General features: G+C 39.4%; 1 protein-coding gene across 2 annotated transcripts in view; it reads left to right on the top strand.

Moving 5' to 3' along the window:
- The window catches only part of LOC126474770 (cleavage and polyadenylation specificity factor subunit 5), a 110875-nt gene that overhangs the window by 34280 nt on the left and 55727 nt on the right, over positions 1–20868 (top strand). The gene's annotated exons all lie outside the window — the stretch shown is intronic.

Below are 20868 nucleotides of genomic sequence, written 5' to 3'. Positions count from 1 at the left end.
GGCTACATCCTTGTTATCTTGATTTCTCATCTGAGAATTGAATTAAATAGCTGCATAGGGTCAATTGCAGAATATGTGGTCAACTCTACCAAACATAATTTTTTTATTTGATTTAATTTTTTTTTTATTTCAGAAATCCCCGTAGTCACAATCGATAACATGTTATGCCATTGACACTTTTGCAACATTTGTGATAGTAGTGTTCTTCAGGAAGCATAGGATATTACATCATTTTGGGTATCCATGTTTCAAATTACAAAAGTAATGTCAAAACCATTTTTCTAAACTCAGACTTCAAGAAGAATATAATAATTGCAATTCCAAAGAAAGCAGGTGCTGACAGGTGTGAAAATTACCAAACTATCAGTTCAGTAAGTTATGGTTGCAAAATACTAACATGAATTTTTTACAGAAGAATGGAAAAATTGGTAGAAGCCGACCTCGGGGAAGATGCAAGGCAGTTTGACCCTACGACTTGCCTTGAAAGATAGGTTAAGGAAAGGCAAACCTATGTTTATAGCATTTGTAGACCTATAGAAAGCTTTTGACAATGTTGACTTGAATGCTCTTTGATGAAATTCTGAAGGTAGCAGATGTAAAATACAGGGAGTGAAAGGCTATTTACGATTTGTACAGAAACCAGATAGTTGTTAGAAGAGTCAAGGGGCTCGAAAGGGAAGCAGTGGTTGAGAAGGGAGAGAGACAGGGTGTAGCCTGTCCCCAATGTTACTCAATTTGTGTATTGACCAAGCTGTAAAGGAAACAACAGAAAAATTTGGAGTAGAAATTAAAGTCCAGGGATAAGAAATGAAAACTTTGAGGTTTGTTGATCACTTTGTAATTCTTTCAGGCACAGCAGAGACTCTGAAGAGCCATTGAACAGAATGGACAATGTCTTGAAAGGAGGAAATAAGGTGAACATCAACAAAAGCAAAACAAGGGTAATGGAATGTTGTTGTTTTTGTTGTTGTTGTTGTTTTCAGAGATTAGTTTGATGCAACTCGCCATGCTGCTGTATTTTGTGCAGGCTTTATCATCTCCTAGTAACTGCTGCAACCTACGTCCTTCTGACTCAGCTTAGTCATGCATCTCTTAGTCTCCCTCTACGAAAGTCCTCTCGTTCACTACACACTACAGTGAACCCTATAATGCCCCATTTACAGAGTGGGAGCTTCTCAGTGCCCTTGCACATTGCCCTGACACAGCTCCTGGGCCCGATCGGATCCACAGTCAGATAATTAAACATCTCTCGTCTGACTACAAGCAACATATTGTCGTGATCTTTAACTGGATCTGGGGCGATGACGTCTTTCCATCTCACTGGCTGGAGAGCACCATCATACCAGTGCTCACACCTGACAAAAACCCTTGATGTGGATAGCTATTGGCGCATCAGCCTCACCAACACTCTTTGTAAGCTGCTGTCGACAGTTGGGTTGGGTCCTGGAGCCACATGGCCAATTGGCTCCATGCCAGGGTGGCTTCTGCCTGGGTCACTCTGCCACTGATAATCTTGTGTCCCTAGAGTCTGCCATCCGTACAGCCTTTTCCAGACGCCAACACCTTGTTGCTGTCTTTTTTTGATTTACGAAAAACGTATGACACCACATGGCGACATCATATTCTTGGCGCATTATACAAGTGGGGTGAAATTTCCTGTCATTTTGTACTTTCCATGTCCAAGTTGGTGCCTCCCGTAGCCTAGGACAATGGGGTCCTGCAGGGCTCTGTATTTATATATCTATTTTTAGTGGTCATTAACGGTCTAGCAGCAGCTGTAGGGCCCTCCGTCTCACCTTCTCTGTATGCAGACGCCTTCTGCATTTCGTACTGCTCCACCAGTACTGTTGTTACTGAGGGGCACATACAGGGAGCCATCCATAAGGTGCAGTCATGGGCTCTAGCCCACAGCTTCCAGTTTTTGGCTGCAAAGTTGTGTGTTATGCACTTCTGTTGGCATCATACCATTCATCTGGAACCAGAACTTTACCTTAATGACGATATACTCACTGTAGTAGACACATATCGATTCTTAGGACTGGTTTTTGACAGCTGATTGACTTGGCTTCCTCACCTTCATCAGCCTAAGCGGAAGTGCTGGGAGCACCTCAATGCCCTCTGCTACCTGAGCAACACCAAATGGGATGCAGATCGCTCTAAGCTGCTGCAGCTCTACAGAGCCCTTGTTCAATCACACCTTGACTATGGGAGTGTGGTTGATGGTTCGGCAGCACCCTCAGCGTTGCGTTTACTCGGCCCAGTGCACAACTGTGGCGTTCGACTAGTGACAGGAGCTAGTTCGGTGACCAGCATCCTTGCGGAGTTTGGAGTCCCTCCATTGCAGGTCAGGTGTGCACAACTGCTCACCAATTACGTTGCACACATTCGTAGTTATCCTGTGCATCCGAATTACCATCTCCTTTTCCCACCCACGGTGGTTCATCTCCTGCATCTGCGGGCCAGGTCAGGGCTTCCAATTGCAGTTTGTGTCTTGACTCGTTCTTTCCAAGCTGGAGTCCTTTCCTTTACCACCTATTCTTGAAGTCCATTCACGTACGCCTCCATGGTGTATACCTAGGCCGCGGCTTTGCCTGGACCTTTCACATGGCTCTAAGGACTCAGTTAAGGCTGCGGCTCTCCGCTGCCACTTCCTCTCCATTCTTGACACGTTCCAAGCCCACGAAGTGGTTTACACCTATGGCTGGTGATCACACTGGCTTTGCATATGTCCATGAAGGACATATAGAACAGCATTCCTTGCCCGATGGCTGCAGTGTTTTCACTGCTACATCTACATCTACATCTATATCTACATTGATACTCCGCAAGCCACCCAACAGTGTGTGGCGGAGGGCACTTTACGTGCCACTGTCATTACCTCCCTTTCCTGTTCCAGTCGCGTATGGTTCGCAGGAAGAACGACTGTCTGAAAGCCTCCGTGCGCGCTCTGATCTCTCTAATTTTACATTCGTGATCTCCTCGGGAGGTATAAGTAGGGGGAAGCAATATATTCGATACCTCATCCAGAAACGCACCCTCTCGAAACCTGGCGAGCAAGCTACACCGCGATGCAGAGCGCCTCTCTTGCAGAGTCTGCCACTTGAGTTTGTTAAACATCTCCGTAACGCTATCACGGTTACCAAATAACCCTGTGACGAAACGCGCCGCTCTTCTTTGGATCTTTTCTATCTCCTCTGTCAACCCGATCTGGTACGGATCCCACACTGATGAGCAATACTCAAGTATAGGCCGAACGAGTGCTTTGTAAGCCACCTCCTTTGTTGATGGACTACATTTTCTAAGGACTCTCCCAATGAATCTCAATCTGGTACCCGCCTTACCAACAATTAATTTTATATGATCATTCCACTTCAAATCGTTCCGCACGCATACTCCCAGATATTTTACAGAAGTAACTGCTACCAGTGTTTGTTCCGCTATCATATAATCATACAATAAAGGATCCTTCTTTCTATGTATTCGCAATACATTACATTTGTCTATGTTAAGGGTCAGTTGCCACTCCCTGCACCAAGTGCCTATCCGCTGCAGATCTTCCTGCATTTCGCTACAATTTTCTAATGCTGCAACTTCTCTGTATACTACAGCATCATCCGCGAAAAGCCGCATGGAACTTCCGACACTATCTACTAAGTCATTTATATATATTGTGAAAAGCAATGGTCCCATAACAGTCCCCTGTGGCACGCCAGAGGTTACTTTAACGTCTGTAGACGTCTCTCCATTGATAACAACATGCTGTGTTCTGTTTGCTAAAAACTCTTCAATCCAGCCACACAGCTGGTCTGATATTCCGTAGGCTCTTACTTTGTTTATCAGGCGACAGTACGGAACTGTATCGAACGCCTTCCGGAAGTCAAGAAAGATAGCATCTACCTGGGAGCCTGTATCTAATATTTTCTGGGTCTCATGAACAAATAAGGCGAGCTGGGTCTCACACGATCGCTGTTTCCGGAATCCATGTGGATTCCTACATAGTAGATTCTGGGTTTCCAGAAATGACATGATACGCGAGCAAAAAACATGTTCTAAAATTCTGCAAGAGATCGACATAAGAGATATAGGTCTATAGTTTTGCGCATCTGCTCGACGACCCTTCTTGAAGACTGGGACTATCTGTGCTCTTTTCCAATCATTTGGAACCCTCCGTTCCTCTAGAGACTTGCGGTACACGGCTGTTAGAAGGGGGGCAAGTTCTTTCGCGTACTCTGTGTAGAATCGAATTGGTATCCCGTCAGGTCCAGTGGACTTTCCTCTATTGAGTGATTCCAGTTGCTTTTCTATTCCTTGGACACTTATTTCGATGTCAGCCATTTTTTCGTTTGTGCGAGGATTTAGAGAAGGAACTGCAGCCGGTGGCTGTATCTCTTGCTCTTGAACACATCATTCATCCCCTGGGGAGTCAGTTTCTTCTGTGTACTGACTCCTTGAGCAGCCTACAAGCTATCGAACAGTGCTATCCTCATCCTTTGGTAGCCACCATCCAGGAGTCCATCTATGCCCTGGAACGGTCAAGTCGTTCAGTGGTTTTTGTCTGGATGCCAGGTCATGTCAGAATCCCAGGCAACGAACTTGCCGACAGGCTACACGGAAAACACATATGGAGATCAGCATTTCAATAACTGGTCTGTGTTCGTTTTTACATCGCCAGGTTTTTTGGCTTTGGGAGACGGAATGGCATAGTCTCAACACGCACGATAAACTGCATGCCATTAAGGAGACTACGAATATTTGGCAGTCCTCCATGCAGGCCTCTGACAGGGACTCTGCTTCTCTGCCGGCTCCGCTTTGCCACACTTGGGTGACCCACGGCTACTTCCTGCACCATGAAGACCCATCTCATTGTCAATGTGGTGCGCAGTTGTGGCCCATGTTCTGGCGCACTGTCCCAGTTTGACAGCCTTGCGACGAAATTTTCTGTTACTTAACTCGTTGCTGCTAATTTTATCTGACAACACCTCATCAGCTAATTTAGTTTTACATTTTATATGTGACGGTGGGTTTTATTTGATCTAAATTTTAGCGCATGTCCTTTGTCCCTCTGTTTTCTCCACCCTAGTGCTTTTAGGGTAGAGGTTTTAATATGTTGCAGAGTGGCTGGCTTCTCCTTTTTATTCTCATGGTCAGCCAGCCATGGTAATCTGTTTTGTCGTTTTAATCTCTTGTACGTGTTTCTGTCTTATCCCCATTTTTCCATTTAAGTGTTTGTTGCCCTTCCATCGTTCTTGTGGTTTTCCCTTTCTGACTGTTTGGTGTTGTCAGTCTTGCTTGTTTTTTTCTCACCCTTGTGGCATTGTTTTATTCGGAACAAGCGACGGATGACCTAGCAGTTTGGTCCCTTCCCCCCTCTTTTAAACCAACCAACCAATCTCCCTCTACGATTTTTACCCTCCACGCTTCCCTTCAGTATGAAGTTGATGATCCCTTGATGCCTCAGAATGTATACTACCAACTGATCCCTTCTTCTAGTCAAGTTGTGCAACAAATACCTCTTCTTCCCCGTTCTGTTCAGCACCTCCTAGTTAGTTATGTGATCTACCCATGTAATCTTCAGCATTCTTATGTAGCACCACATTTCAAAAGCTTGTATTCTCTTCTTGTCTAAACTGTTTATTGTCCATGTTTCACTTCCATACATGGCTACACTGCGTATGAATACTTCCAGAAGAGTCTTCCTGATGCTAAATCTGTACTCGATATTAACAAATTTCTCTTCAGAAATGCGTTTCTTGCCATTGCCAGTCTACTTTTTATGTCCTCTCTACTTTGACCATCATCAGTTATTCTGCTGCCCAAATAGCAAAACATCTACTACGTTAAGTGTTTCATTTCCTAATCTAATTCCATCAGCATCATCTGATTTAGTTTTACTACATTCCAAAACTACAAAACTCTACCATCTGGTGAGCAAAATGTATGAGACTGGCAAAATACATTCAGACTTAAAGAATAATATAGTAATTCCAATCATAAAGAATGCAAGTGTCGACAGGTGTGAAAGTTACTGAACTATCAGTTTAACCAGTCGCGGCTGCAGAATACTAATACGAATTCTTTACAGATGAATGAAAAAAATTTGTAGAAGCCGACCTCGGGGAAAATGTTGGAACACACGATGCTATACTGACCCTACGACTTATCTTAGAAGATAAGGTAGGGCACATTCTGAGGCAAGGGATCACAAGTTTAGTATTAGAGAGAAGAGGTAGGGTAAAAATTGTAGAGGGCGACAGAGAGATGAATCCAATAAGCAGCTACAGAAGGATGTAGGTTGCAGTAGTTGCTGAGATGAAGAAGCTTGCACAGTATAGAGTAGCATGGAGAACAGCATTAGACAAGTATTTTGACTGAGACGACAACAACAACAACAACAACAATAATAATAATAATAATAATTACCCACATTTTTGCTTGCCACCTGTGACTGAAGTTTTAAGTAGTTGTGGAAATTGCATGATCTCTGAAATTGGGGACAATTCATTTTGTATAGTTAAATATCCTAAATTACATGGTGTAGTGATATTGATTCTTCCAATTCCTTGTGTTTTTTGGTCTGTTGTTAATCAGTTGAGCAAAATTATTAAGTTGAACAAACCGTTTCATTTACAAATATTTTATTCACAGGATATGAACTATTCAGGAACAAATCATGTTACAAAGGGGTTTTATAAAATTCAGAGGTATTTCAAAAATATAATTAAGTTCGCACTGAACCCCTAATGCATTGAGGAGTGATTAGCTATGGTGTCGATCAACTGTATGAAACTGTGGTTTTTCACAGTTTTTCTGAATTTTGTGGCAGATTCCCGTGCACAGAATTTAAGTCAGTTTATTATGTTTGAATGAGAGATCTTTTTCCTGTGATATGCTGCGACTGGAACAGACATGCACCTATGACCATTTATGAAAATGTAATTTCACAACAAAATTTTACATTAGTCTTTCGTTTCCTGAATGGAGAGATCAGAAATTGTTGGTGCTAAGATTAAATGTATGATGATGATGATGTGGTTTCTTTTTGAAAATTGTTTACTTTTGCATCAGCATGGAAAATAGTCCTAACATCATATTCTTCACAATCTTCTTCTTCTGCAGCACCACAACTTACGATCAGTCTTGGCCTCTTTAACTATTTTCTTCCATTTATCCCGGTCCCTTGCTAGTGTTTTCTAATTCCTACTATCACTCCCTCGTGCCATCTGCTTTTTGCTCAGCCACATTTTCTCTGTCAACCTGACTTTCCTTGGTATATCTTTTTTGGTATTTCTGTATCATTCATCTGTACCACATGTCCAGCTCATATCAGCCTAGATAATTTCACATGTCTTCTAACCGGCTGGTCTTTGCAGATTTTGTACAACTCATGGTTGTATCTCCTCCTCCATCTTTCCCTTTCGCAAATTGGGCTGATTATTCTCCTTGGTATCCTTCTCTCAAACGCATCCAGCGATTCAATGTCCTTTGCTGGCAGAGCCCTGGTCTCAGAGGCATATGTAAGCACTGGTCTGATCAGTGTTTTATACGTGGTTAATTTTGTGGTCTTATCCAGGAGGCTTGAAGGTAGAAGCTTTGTTAAGGCAAAATAAGTTTTATTGGCTGCAATTGGTCTCCTTCAAGCTGGTTGTAATTGAATCCAGGACTTGAAATGATCGACTTTTTCAAAGGTATAACTACCCATCATTACTTCGGTTGGCATGTTCTCCCCGTGCGCATTCCCAGCAGCTAAGTATTTTGTTTCATGCTCAATATTTCTGCCTATCTTTTCAAGTGCGGTGAATGTATCTTCCATTGCTGTCAGAGTTCTTGCTACTATGTCTGTTGTCCGCAAAAGCCAATATCTGCATAAATTTATGAAATATCGTTCTCCTATTAAAGATATTTGTTTCTCTCATCACCTTTCCCAAAGTGCCGTTGAATAGGAGGCATGCCAGTGCATCACCTTGCTGTACTCAATGTTTAATTTCCAAACTATTGGACAAAATTCCTCCAGTTTTTATGCAATTTTGTGTTTCATTTTGGTTCTTACTACTCTCATCAATGTGGTGTGTGTGTGTGGGGGGGGGGGGGGGGTTTCCCCCAGAATTTGTCTTACGGCAAATATCTGGTTGATATATGTGGCTGTAGGCTTTCCCGCTGTAAACTGTTGATGAAGGTTTCTCGGGTCTCCAACCGGGTGGTAGCATTGATGTCTCGTGACGTTTTGGAAAGTGCCATACTACCCATCTTCTTGCGAAGTGTCGAGATTTGCAGAGAGTAGGCTATTTATGTGCGCGGTCACCTCCTCCACTAGACCTCGGGAGGCTACGGTGGACCGGTGGCATGCGCGCGGTGGTGGGGATAGCTGTCGTCCACGACGGCCACGCTCAGTTCTCGGTGTAAGCATTCTGTCTGCGTCCGCGGCGGAGGACGTTGACGGGCGCGCTCCCGACATATTACCGCCATCGCAGGATTCCATGCTGTGCTGAGTTGGTATCCCTCATATCTGTTGACCAGATTGTTGTGAATCCTTAGTTCTGTGGATTCTCTGATAGTGCTTTCCCAGAAGCCAGACGCTTGGCACAGTACCTTCGTGTTTTCGAAGTTGAAGGTGTGTTCTTCATTTATGCTGTGTTCTGCTATGGCTGATATAAGGATTCAACAGAGATGAGGGATACCAACTCAGTGCAGCATGGAACCCTGCAATAGCAGCAATCTGTCGGGAGTGCGCCCGTCAACATCCTCCGCCGCAGACGCGGACAGAATGCTTACACCGAGAACTGAACGCGCACATAAATAGCCCGCTCTCTGCAAATCTTGACGCTTCACCAGAAGATGGGTAGTATGACACTTCCCAAAACATTGCGAGATATCAACACTATCACCCGGCTGGAGACCCGAGAAACCTTCAACATCATCTGGTTGATAGTTGGCTTACCAGGGATAAATCCACATTGGTACAGCCCTGTTTCCCTCACTATTATTGGAAGGAGTCAGTCATACAGAATGTTAGAGAGGTTTTTATATCCTAGATCAAGCAGTGTGATCCCTCTATTGTTACTACGTTCCATCTGGTATTCTTTCTTATATATGGGTCATATAACTCCCTCTTCAACGTTTGAGGCATTTTCGCTTCTTCCCCTATTAGTTTAACCATTTTCAGGATGTTCATTTCCAGTTCAGAGCCTCCTTGCTTGAAAAGTTCTGCTGGAATGCTGTCTGTTCCTGCTGCCTTTCTCTTTGCATTTCTCACCTCTTCTAAGTTAGGTGGGTCCACACTATTATCCGAGTCCTCTTCCTCCTGTATTTCTGTTGGATTCCTTGGTACAACTGACATCTTTTCTTCCCACGTCTTACCTTGTTTCGTTCTGCGGAAACCTTATATTTCTTCTGAGACCTTTTGGACAATTCTTCAATTGGAATAAATTAGGAAATTATCATGCGCTAAGTCTGGTTATGAGTGAATTTGAGTAGGTGATTCAACAAGGCCTCCTTCATCCACCAGTTCCTCTGCTAGTTCTATAATGAATTCTACCAGATATTTGCTAGTAGGCATCTGCTTTTATATAAAACATAGGAATTTAAAATTGGCATCGTAAAAAGTTAGCACTAGCATTGACATTGGATGCTGTCATTTTGTGTTTTGTTGTCAGAGGAAGTACACTCCTAGTGTCTTTTCATTTCAAGAACATTAAATAGTCTAGCTTGTGAAACAAAAGTTTCATTTTTTCGGCTTTTGGGAAATTAGATCTTTACCTAGCCCATTTCGAATTTTCTGTGATGCAGTCTTGAAAATAAATACAAAATGTGTACTGTACAACAATTGAGACACTTTCCACAGTGTGTAATCTTATGAGGCACATCACATGGCAACCATGGAAATGCAAACTTCCCAGAACAAGTAACACACAATGTTGTCTGTGTTCCTTTCCTATCTAAATGAGTAACAATTGCTGCCATTTGTTTTTCTGTGGTAGCAAAAGCATCATATAGTACCTTTATACAGATGACAAACATTAAAGACAAATGTTGTAATACATTTATAAAGCTGAGAAATGACCGACATAGGTCCAACATTGCTTGTCGTTTTGAGTATAATCCATGTGAAATAATAGCTGTGTCGCTCATCTCAAGTGGCTTTGTAGATCAGCCAGCTGGTTCTTTCCATCGATAGTACTTCGCCACAAGTCCAGTTGTTGAACACCCCGTCTTCTCTATCATAATTGGTCCATCTTCATTTTGCTTTATTTTTATGCCTTTGGTTGCCATGTTCTTACAGAAGGTTCCTGTTACCGTAAGAATTTCCGACAAAAAAAGGTCATATTCTAGCACACACAGGATTGAGTCAGTCTTCTTCTAAAACTGTGTTTTGTTCATTTTGGCGTTGCATGGACCCACAACTTATTGTGAAACTACGAAATTCTACAACGCAGTCTCATTTACCAATGGTTTCTTCACAGGATGTGAACTACACAGTAACAAAAGCTATTGCAAAGAGTATGTTTAAAAATTTCAAAAATACCATGAAATAAGTTTACATTGGACCCTTCACATTTTTCCTTTTATTACAGCAATAATTCCGCCACATGTGACATGTGAAAGGAAGATGTTGAGGTCCTATGTTTCTCAGTGAATGTCTCATACAGTGGCAGGACTTCTTTGATCCTGGCTATATTATAGATTCTATGAACGATTAAGTTTATGGAATCTGAAGTAGCTAGTCATAAATTGGTGACTTTGTTAAATTATCAAAGAGCAGGCTCATGCATTGCTTGTCGATGGTCCAGTTAGTCTTAAGATCAGGTGAAAGTTAGAATTTCTTTTACAAATTTGTACATTTTTATCTTTACTTAAAGATGTTCATTATGTGTTAAAATCATAGACTACCCTGATGATGTTTGCCATGCTGAAGTAAAAGTCAGAAGCTAGTTGTGAAAAAATAGTTTCAAAATGGTGAGGCTGATTCTAGTTTACTTCCTCATGAATATGTCAAAAATGTGGCACAGTGTTCTGAAAAACAAGAAGTCAAAGTTCATTTATCTTCGGGTGCACCCCCCCCCCCCCCCCCCCCCCTCTTCCAGTAATGTATTTCATTTAATGTGCCTGTCTCCTTAGAAATGGACAATTTTTGTATCCTGACTCTAGTATTTATTGACATCTGTCTTTACATGGTGCTACTCTCTCTTTCTCAACTTTCTTCTTCATTGCACTTGCTGCATATGGTTAACTTTACTCGAATGCTGCTGATTAGCTGTTTGTCAGGAATAGTGCACCCCCTATCGTAAAGTACTGTTAACAGCAGTTGTCTTAACCTAAAATAATTTCTTCTGTTTTGTGTTATTTTGGAGCTGACTTTAATGCAGTGAGACGGTCATAAATACAAATTTTGGTTTCTTCTCTTATTCTAGCTGAGTTGTCTTACTGCTGTACATCAGGCAGTAGTGAATGTCCAATATGTTCTGCGGCATTGTTTTTAACTTTACATTTGATCTGCACAACTTCTGCTAATCACTTTTATTGTACAAACAACATTGAATTATACACCCCTCAAGTAATCATTTCCCCTGAATCAGGCTGCGCTATCCAGCTTTTGTAGTTTTGTCAAGTTCTACCTTTATTGTTGGATTCATCAAAATTCAAAATTCCTCATTGAGCTGTACAATCAATCTCAATGATCATTGATAGTTGTTACAAGATTGTCACCATCATTGTAGGACAATATTGCAAGGTAATAAAACTATGAACAAATTATATTTTTGTATCACTACCGCAACTGACAAAATTGTTAGCAGGTATTGCATCATATGTCTTTAGAGAAGACGAGTGTCATTGTTTAACCTACCCCTCTCTCTCCTCTCTCTCTCTCTCTCTCTCTCTCTCTCTCTCTCTCTAAGTATTTCGTGCTTAAACTCCATGCTATCTGTGTTGAAGTAACTTGCTGTTAATATCCCAGATCTATTTTCTGTGCTTGTAAATGACAAATCGCACCGTGAGATGACAGTGTACCACAGTTGGCAAGTTATTTCCCTCTGGATTAGTTGCTGTCTTTAAGGTTAACACATCCTCAAGTCCACAGTAAATGTATTTTATTCATATGCGTACATCAGTTCGTGTAATGTCATTCATTGTAATGCTGTGGAGTAGAAACCTGGAAAGGACAGTAATAAACTTAAATAGAATTTTTGACAGATTTAGAAGTGTATGAGATGGTGTGTACTCACCTTCTTGAAACCATGTGTGATGAATCTGAAGAATAAGTGTGGTTAAAATATTGTTGCTGTGTTAGTGTTACTTGTGATGGCTGTCTGCATAAAAGGTTTAATAAGTATTGTTAGTGTGTTGGCCTGTAAAGTAAAAACTGAGGTGCTGCACAGTATAATTAGCCCTTCATTAGACAATTTACTCACTGATATTCACTTCACCATACTTACTACTAACACTTGTTTGAAACAAAATCTTAAAAGGATGAAATTTTAGAAACTTGTTCAAAATTGACCAAATGTTGGAACAATAAATTTCTTTTGCGGGTCTGCCCACAATTATAATATATTTACATTGAATGTTTCATTCAGTCTGAGACATTTCAGGACGTAATGAAGAAACCCTCTTTCCCTCAGCATTTTCCAGCCTGTGATATCACCTTGCTATGTGGCACCTCAAGTGACTAACAACTGTTTAAACTGCCTTCTAATGTGATAGATGGCACAGTTATTTTTGAAGTACACTTCAGCAAAATCTAAAAGTCTGTCTGGTAACCATGTAAATTTACTAGTATCCAGCTGAATGTTTCTCTTATTTGTGCTTCATTCTGTTTTTTGCTATTTTAATTATGGTTTACGTTTGAATGCATTTATGTATTCCATAGTCAGCCTCAGTGCTTGTGAAGACATGGTTTTACTGTGCATATAAATTGTGTTGTCCATTATTCCACTGTCTGCCAAAGGCAAATCTTCTGACTGTGAAAGCCATTCCTAGAGTTTGATCTTACTTGCATCCTTCAGTTTGACCAATTGTCACACTCTGTCAGTGGGAGATAGTTTCACCGTAAATATACGCTTAATGGAATAGTGAAGTCTTACAAATTAGTGCAAAAAATACACTTTAAACAGCTGTATACAATGCGGAGGCTTCTAAAAGTGTCCATTCTTTGTACTGGACAAGGGCAGATTGTTACAGGTTTTAAGATTCCAGAATGTCTGGTGAATTTTGTTTCCAGAGAGTTGGTTTTGGCTAGTATAAATAAAGTTTGTAATTCATCATAAAGTGTATTTAATAATTAGCAAAAGACATAACAGTGAAGCAGCAGCATTAAAAAGATTTGTCCCATAGCATGTGAGTTGGCTGAAGTATTTTAATGCCTATTGAAGACTGTAGTACTCATATGTTATCACTAGATTAGCCAGAACCATGTAAAGATATTGCATTTACATGTTGTAATATTGAGTTATTTGTAGGGTAAAGTCCAGTAACAGCAGTGACGATATTAAATATTTCTGTTATGTTTGTTGCTATTTCGTATTTTGTTACTCAAGCCGTGCATGCCAAAGTAAGCTGTTGTTGGACATGTATAAGGATACAGAACTTGTGTATAATTCCAACTTCATCAGGCAGAATTTTCTGGCTGAAGGACAGCTGTTATGTAGAAATGGATGTAACATGCGTTGTTGTACTTGCACATGTTATATGTAATAGAAATGTGAAAAGATACTATTAAACATGTCTGCTGTTCCAGTTTGTTTGCATTATTCGTGTGTAATATACTTAAATGTATTTGTGGAACTTACTTGTCTTCCTCTGATGATTTAGCTCTCTCTTTAGTAATTTGAGATATAGTTCATTTAATTGCTGTGAATTTATGTTTCCTGTTTATATATACATACTTAATAAGAAAAAATAGGACTATCAGACATTCGTGCATACTAAGATGCTGCTACAATGGATTACACTTTTACTTAGAACTACAACTTTTTAAATTGTAGTAATTACTGAAGTGTAAAATTATGTTCATTGTTTTGGAAATGGTAATTGGAGTCTTAATAGAAGTGTTGCTGGAATTTCTTTCTCTCTCTCTCTCTCTCTCTCTCTCTCTCTCTCTCACACACACACACACACACACACACACACACACACACACACACACTATTAATGTATCGACATGAGTCAGATGTTGTGGGTTGATCATCTGTAAGAACTTACTTGATTGCAAATGCATATTGCAGCATGTGAAAGTAGCACCCCCCCCCCCCCCCCCCCCCCCCCCCAAAAAAAAGTCTCATAAACAGGGTATGGAGCAACTTCAACATCTTTCGAAGTGGGCACTACTACTATAAAATATGTACCCCCTTTTTAATATACTTTACTTTTACGAAACACGTAAGAGTTCTCGATGTGTTAAATTTTCTCAAAGAATAGGAAGAAACAGGTATGTATTAGAGCTGTTACTTCAGTAAGTTTGTCTGTAGCTGTAATCTGTGTAAGATAATTTGCAGCATTTTTGATAAGTCAGTCCTATATACTGTAGAATAGATGACGGTGCATGTAGTGCTGTTGTAACCATAATATGAATTTTGTTTTACTAATGATTGTAATCTATTAAATGTATGCAGGTTGGTTCGTGTGGAAGTGGAAAACTTTGTAACAAGGTGATAGTGTGCTAAAATAATTTGAAAAAATTGAAACTTTTCTGCTCCAAAATAAAAAATTGTAATCAATACAAAATAAATATGGTTACATGATCGTATTACTAAAGTGTCATGTATATTGAAATTCTTAAAACCAATTGTAATTTTAGGAATATTTCTGAAATATTTAGAGCAGAAATACAGAAAGAGCACGGTATTGGTGTAAGTGAGGTACTGCAAAATTGTGTACCATTATGTTATTTTGCTTTTGTATTTGGTTAACTTACATTTTAGATTTCTTTAGTTTGTCTGTTTATTGGAATTTTCACATAGTGTATTTTTCTCCACTGAGATGACATTAGCCACTTGTTGAAGAGTTTTCTCTAGACTGGTTTGACTAACTGTGGTTTTTATTTTTGCTGCAAAAATTTCTCAGTTATGTGGAGAACAATACTCCATACATATGTCATTATTACATCTCGGATACTAATAATTCTTAACTGCGATAGAATATTGTAAAAAAAGAAAAAGAAAAGTATAATATTCTTCTAGAACAAAATGTGTATTAGTTTGAAACTCGCAGTAAACTCTGCCATGCAGTAGCTTGTGTTTTTGTATGCCTTAAGGAAAAAAATGTTAAATATTCTGTGCAAAATGTAAGGCAAATTATTAAAATTGATGAGACTGTAATCACTATTCCAATTGTGACATAGTGAAAAGAAGGCAGTAAGGGACTGGTTCTGGGCCCACAGATCCTAAATAGGACAAAAATGTGTCATAATGTTATTTGTTGGAAGAAAAATAATTTAAGGAGTAAAAATAACAACTCTTCAAGTAGTTGTTTTGCTGAGTCGTCAGTAGTCACATAAACAGGGCTGGAAGCCTTTGCTGGCTTTGCCGAATCCTCGTTTGGGGTAATAAAGTACACACACATTATGCTGGCACTGCAGTTAGACTGAGGTGAAGGAATGTCAAGGGTAGGGAGTGGGAACAAGAGTAAGGTCAGGGCAGCTGATAGCTGGGAAGAAGAGACGGCAGGTGCATGGGACAGGAATAGGGCACTGGTGAGCTTGTCCTGGCTACAGACATGAAGAATTGTACACAATGCGTGCACAATGATAAGGAGGTGTGATTGAGAGAGTGTAATAGAGAGGCTGTGGTGAAAAGGTTGTGAGTGCAGGGCAAATGAAATTTGGGTCATGGGGCAGGGGCAGAGGTGGGTATGGTGTACGGGCAAACTGAGACCAGTATGGTGTACGGGCAAACTGAGACCAGGACGACCACGGAATCAAAGGATGTGTCGCAACAAGCAAAGTCAACTCCCATCTGTATAAAAGAACATTGTTTTCCACATTGACTCCGTTATAATTGTTCATTTACTTTACACAGTCACCTGGTTTTGGCAGTGAATCATTAAGTGCTTATTGATAACCTTGAAATTTTACATTTGAGTCATCAAATGAAAGTATGATTTTTCAACTTGATCCTCTTGGATTTATTTGAAATTAAGTATGCTTGTAGTATTCATAAATAACATGAAACTTTTTTTCATATTTATCTGGTAAAAGGTTACTGAGTAATGGGTGCTCAAAAAAATTTTTTTTTCTTGCAGAGTATTGTTGATTTGTTCACACCTTGTATTCTAATTAAGCTAAAACATTGAAACTGAGTTTGTCGGAAAGCTCTTTTTAAGGGACTTTTGGGGTCACTGTAAAAAGTAACTTTAAGATTATGCTGTAAAACTCCCTCAAAAATTAATTTCAAATATTAGGTTTACTTCATTGGCTGTGTGTCACTGCGGTTAAATGTGGATATATCTTGTAATAGATTGTAAAAAAAATTTGCCTTAGTCATTGTTTAATTTAAAAATTAGAGTTGCAAATGCTTACAAATAATCAGTACAGCTGAATATGAGATATTGGCTTAAAATCCATTAGTAGTTCTTGTTGCTGAGGTAAGTCATATCAGTCCGACTAATTATGCTTCTAGCCAGTCAGTTTGTTGTACATCACTGTTTCTGGTGGCTGCGAGAATGTATAGGTTTGCCCTGTAGCAGTTTGAGGGTTATGATCAGTTTTACTTCCCTGCTGATTAGGGAAATAATGTCTGCATGAGTAGGAATGTGAAAGATGTGGCTGTAAGACGCAAACTCTGATTTCATCCTTTTCCTGATTTGTTTAAACCACCAGTGTCCACTATTTTCACAATCAATATCTCCTTTGATGGCAAATGAATTTGGATTACTGTCAACAGCTGTCACCAGTTCAACTTTGCTTTCATTATAGTTCAGGTTAACGTATTCCATTCTTGCTTAGGGGAATAAAGGTGTAAAGCTTTTGTGTCCTTAAAATTGTGTAGCATTTCTCAAATCTATCTGTAAGTTTCAATCCTTCTTTTTCGTGATCTTCCATAGTAGTCTATTTGAAATTAATCCCTTCCACATTATCCTTGGCAGACAGCTTTTTTGGTGTCAAAATTTAATCAGTGTAAGAATGTTGCAGGCTTGCTCAGGTAGCTAGTCGCCTGACTGCTCCGTCGACAATGATCGCTGGCTCCGTTACCATGAGGGGTGACTCAAAATGCCACTGGGTTTCAATGTGGAAATCATCTTTATGATAGCACAAGTTGATTTTGTTTTTATTACTATACTGGGCTGTCACTCTGTCGGGAAGTAATGTATTTTGCTAGCTTTATTACTAAATTTTTTGGTGAGTCAAGTTGGACTTTTAACACACGCACAGCAACATTGTCATGATAAATGTGAAATTACTTTAGATAGTGATTCCATGCTTGTCCCAATTGAAATTTTCAGGAAACAGAGGAAAACAATATCTTTCCCACTAATCTTCTTGAATTTTAAAAATACAGTTTCCAAAATTCAGTAACGATGCTTGTGTTTTATGTCATAGAAAAGTTTTTTCCAATGAACACAGATTCGTAGGTCTAGCTTAATTGGAACACAAATTGTGAACAAATCAATAGTGTTCTGCAAGTCAATATTTGATATATTTTTATTTATATTTTAGCACTAATTACCTTTTTACCAGAAAAATCTGAAAAAATGCTGTGTGTTACTGTCCACAAATACTACCTCAGTGACTATAAGTGCTTGGGAAAAACCTGGGAATTTTTTCATTGTTTTAGTTTTCAATTAATAGATAACTCTAACAAGGAATTTTACTTTAGCCGACAACTGTAAAATAATACTGCAGCAATAAAACATAAACGAGAGAATAATACAAGAATAAAACTTGAGTGGCAAAGAAAATGTGCCATTTACAACAACAAAACACAGTGGACACACAAGCGTCTACCGACAGCAAAAGTGTCAAAGGCTATGCAATACTTTGTAACAAGAAACTGCTTTCGATGTGTCTTTAGCCTGGATCTCATGTCGATGAGCATGATGACATAACTGTTTACATTCCTAGTAGATCACGGGAAAATATTGTGAATGGTGGTTTGAGAAACGTTACTTTCAAAGTAAATTCCCTTTTACCCAAGATGAATTATGTGTGAGAATGTGTAATAAATGTCTTAAATCATGAAGCATTGGACTCTCATTCAAAACTTAACACTGAGGACCAGTCACTTAGAAATATTTCAGGCCCAGAAGACAAGCCATTTATACCGTTATTTAATATTTCACCAGCATATTTATATTTTTTATATTTGATGTATCTTAAAGCATAACTCACACTAAAATGATCTAGTTTCAAGTTTACTTTTTCATATTTATTTTAGTTCTTTCATAGATTACAGATTACAAATTATGCTATAACAAAGTGTAATAATAATAATAATAATAATAATAATAATAATAATAATAAAAAGGCACGAAGAGAGTTCTTGTGAAATTGCCCACGTAATTGGCTTTTCTATGGAAAAGTCGAAGTGGTCAATGAAACATATACTCAGCCAGGTAACCCATGTAATGTTCGATGTACAGCAGAGAAATTTTTAATTGTGGCTGTCAGAAATATTCAGTTAATGCAATTTAATCTGTGTTCTTAGGGCCCTGCCTAATCGCTATCAGAAAAAAGGCAAAAAAGTTTTGATGGCCAATATTTATGAAATCTGAGCTTTCGTAGCTATAGTATATTAATTTGAACCATTAACTTTTCCTATTTGTGTGTTTGTGCAACTTAACAATGATATTGTTATTGGCCGACTACGTCATGTATCCTATGCTTTGACTGCGCTGTCATTGCCTGGTGGGCCTATGTGATGTGAGCTGTGATTGGCCGACCAAAATGCATTGCAATCTCAATTTCAGTGGTTTGGAAGATATTGTGCTGTATTTGGGAAGATATTGTGCTGTATTTGGTGGAATTCCTGTTTATCTTTTTGTAATATGAAAATAAGCAGTGTAAAGTAGCCACACATCTAAGATCTTTCGAAAACGCATTGTTTACTGGGTTTTGTTTCCTAAAGTGCCAGGAAGTTATGTACTGGTGTACAAAACATTCACCATTCAAAAGCTTGATAAGTTTTACTTGTCCAAGATAAAGCGTATTGTCACGTAACACAAAAAATGTACTTTCACGAGGGCAGTGGCAGCTTCAGTGTAAGAGCGTGAGCACGTGAACACCCAAAATTTACACACTTATTGGGGTTATTTTTCTTTGAATGCTCTCAAGCATAACATAGATGCTACATCTGAAAGATATGGCTCTTAAATCTAGTGTGCTACTGCTCCTCTAGGCCTTGTGAAACTTGGCATCAGGGTCATGAGCACACCTTCAGTTGTGCACATTTTAAGGAACTTTTGCACTTGTGTATCGTGTGTGACATAAGTGATTTACGGGTCAAATACTTACAGATTTGATAAACAACATGCATGGTTCACGATGTGCACAGCTAGCTCTATTCGAAAGCCACTTCCTTTCAGCTGCTAGTAGAGTAGTTGTGCAGAATCAACATTCATTTTAGGTCTCTTATTTAATCATCACTGTTGCTAACGGACATTGCACCATGACACAGGCATGAACAAGACTCATTGATGACCGGACGGTCAGTTCATAATTTTTGTGGAGGGAGGGGGAGGAAAATGGCATACTCTAGCTTTGAACGCAGGCTCGTCTGCTTTGTAGTCCAACTCTGTCACCTCTTAACCGCAACACCATGGCTCTGAGGAGGGGGGTGCGCTGGGGTGTTTCCCTTGTGAGAATCATAAAGACCTAAAGCACATCACCGTCAGTTGAGAGATAGTAGCATTTATTCATACTTCTGAAATCTATTGATCTTATGGTGAGCCATGTTTAACTTCACTGTAGGCCCACATTGTATATATGAAAATTCAAGAAAGCTGTATCACTGGTTTCTCTGATACTCATATAAATGTGGGGCTGACGACCGTGTCCTTTAGGCCCTTATAGTTCTCAGCACCTCATTTGTGTTCTAGTCAAGTGATCACGGCTCTTTGTGTTTGGAGTTGGTTGTTTACTGTGCGCGAATCGGCTTTTGTGTGCAGTGTAAATGTAAACTATGTTGAATCTTTTTTAACTGCTAACAGAAAAGTAAAGCTGTGAGGATGGGTTGTGAAATGTGCGTGGGTAGCTCAGTCAATAGAGCAGTTGAACGCAAAAGGCAACTGTCCTGAGTTCGAGTATTGGTCCGTCACACAGCTTTTATCTGCCAGGAATAACAGATCCTTTTTTGAGAGAATGGCAGTCAAATCAGCATGACTACAAGTGAACGTTTAACAAGGACGTGTACAGTTTCCGCGAGTTGCACATGTGCAGTGTAAGAATATCTGATATTCAGCCCGGTAGTAAATTTGTGAACAAAAAAAATTGTTAGGGATCTTGTACATTTGTCCAAAAAAATGGTTAATCATGAAAGCTCCCACTTACACAAAAATGCGAAATGGAGAGCTGCGAAAGGTTACACATAATTTCATTATTGCTCTAACTGTACTTAATTATGTACAGAACAAAAAATTCCCCAAAAATAATTCTTTCTTTTGTTAGATAAGTTTCACATATTATTATTACTGTTGGTTTTTATCAGCAGTAGCTGTAGTTATATAAACTTGTTGATAAGCTTAACTGTTCTACAGCAGATGCTGTTAATATCACACTCTCACATTTTTCTGAATCTGAAAGTTTGTAAACACCCAGAATGTATACTTGCGAGCCCCACTGGATGAGGGTTATAGTTTAACTGGAAAATTTGGAAAAGTTTTTTCTCTTTCCCACGAATACACCCTGTATGTGCATGCAAAAAGACTACTAAACACGTGCCCTTG

Source organism: Schistocerca serialis, chromosome 1 (genome assembly GCF_023864345.2).
Source record: "Schistocerca serialis cubense isolate TAMUIC-IGC-003099 chromosome 1, iqSchSeri2.2, whole genome shotgun sequence".
NCBI lineage: Eukaryota > Metazoa > Arthropoda > Insecta > Orthoptera > Acrididae > Schistocerca > Schistocerca serialis.
Note: the sequence above shows the minus strand (reverse complement) of the source record. Positions and strands in the feature narration are given on the sequence as shown.